This window comes from Pinus tabuliformis, chromosome 8 (genome assembly GCF_031772625.1).
Source record: "Pinus tabuliformis cultivar Carrire ecotype Pingquan chromosome 8, CPIR1, whole genome shotgun sequence".
In the NCBI taxonomy this organism is placed as follows: Eukaryota; Viridiplantae; Streptophyta; class Pinopsida; order Pinales; family Pinaceae; genus Pinus; species Pinus tabuliformis.
This window is the reverse complement of record NC_142294.1, coordinates 1,497,900,974-1,497,902,621: the sequence shown is the minus strand read 5'-3', so window position 1 is coordinate 1,497,902,621 and position 1,648 is coordinate 1,497,900,974. Positions and strand designations below refer to the sequence as shown.

At 39.6% G+C, this 1,648-nt stretch overlaps 1 pseudogene; it reads left to right on the top strand.

The window, feature by feature from the left end:
- The first annotated feature begins 352 nt into the window (after nucleotides 1-352).
- Nucleotides 353-1,219, top strand: LOC149241502 (pathogenesis-related protein PR-1 pseudogene; annotated as a pseudogene).
- Nucleotides 1,220-1,648: the final 429 nt, after the last annotated feature.

Here is a 1,648-nt window from a genome sequence, read left to right as displayed (position 1 = left end):
ATTGCGTTCACGTGAGAGAAGCGATAAATCTGCGAGCGAAGATACCGGAAATAACAGAAGTTGGTTTGAAATAGGAGATGGAATTCATTGTACTCTTCCAATAAAAATAAAACTACAACAGTAGCTGCATTTAATTTTTCAAAACTGACAAACATTTTATATCATGTATGAGTAAGAGTAGAATTGATGTTGCTCCCATGTCAATACCGTGACCAAAACCTTCAATCGCGTTCGGAGCAACAGTAGCTCCACATGACTTCTCCTGCATTCACTCAATTATACCCATTCTTCTTCACTCCCCATCTTATAAATCAACGACCCTGCTACACCTAGCTGCATCAACAATTTCCCCGCCATCAAAGCGCTTAGATATCAGTTAAAGTGGGAAGGAGGACCATGGCGAACGTAATAATAATATATTGTATGCGGTCGCTGATGGTGCTCTGGTTTGTTAATTTGTTGTTATGTCTGGCTTCACGAGCTCCTACTGTAAGTGCGGACGGTGACGATGAGGATTTAGTGTCCCAATTTCTTGTACCCCAAAATGAGGCAAGAGCCCAGGTTGGAGATCCTCCCTTTGTGTGGGATGACAATGTGACCAGCTATGCCCAAGCATATGCCAATGAGAGACGAGGAGACTGCGCCTTGGAGCACTCGAATGGACCCTTTGGCGAAAATATTTTCTGGGGAGGTGGAAGTGATTGGCAGCCCAAGGACGCAGTGGCCGCATGGATCGGGGAGGATCGTTTCTTTAATTACGAAACTCATTCGTGTAATGGGTACGAAGAATGCGGGCACTACACTCAGATTGTGTGGAAGAATTCTCGATCGCTGGGGTGCGCTAGGGTCATTTGTGACGACGGTGATACCTTCATGATTTGTAACTACGACCCCCCTGGGAATTATATAGGTCAAAACCCATACTGAAACATCCTACGCTCGCTCTAAGTTTCATTGCTCCACTTTGTGTATATATATTTCATCACTCCACTGTGTGTGTATATAGAGAGTGAGTTGCTCCCACTCCCACGACTGTAATATTCCACCATCGTGCTTTCAATGAGTTCCTTTCATTCTTCTACTTTCAATTAGTTTCTTTCATTCCCCTACTTTCAATTAGTTTAGGCACAGTTACAGCTGCGTATATTGTTAATGACAGCTGTTCAGTCAATGTAATTCAAGTGACGAGAGGAATCTCTTTAACAATATATATATGAAACCTGGCTTCGTAGAAATAGTTTAAAATAGATTAAAGTTTTACGCTACTTTGTATTAAATAAGAAAGTAGTACATATATCGTGTTACATTTTTCTGCTTTTAGTTCAAAAAACTATACAAAATTCTCTCATGGGGATGTTCTAAATTTTGTTCAAGATTCTATGGTCTAACCATACGCATACTTTTGATTAAAAAAAAAAATAGGAATCTGTAATTGTCTATCAGCTGGAAAAACTTTTAAAATATAAAGTATCTTTCTTTCTTGACTGGAACATAAAAAGTGACCCTGCATTGCCTGTCTTTATGAGTAATTGATGCTGCCTGTGTTGATCATTCCATCCTGTTCAAAAATTGAAAAGTAAAACTTACTTATTTCCAGATGCCTCTTTTTTATAGTAAATCTGTATTCTAGTTTTGGCCTCTACATATG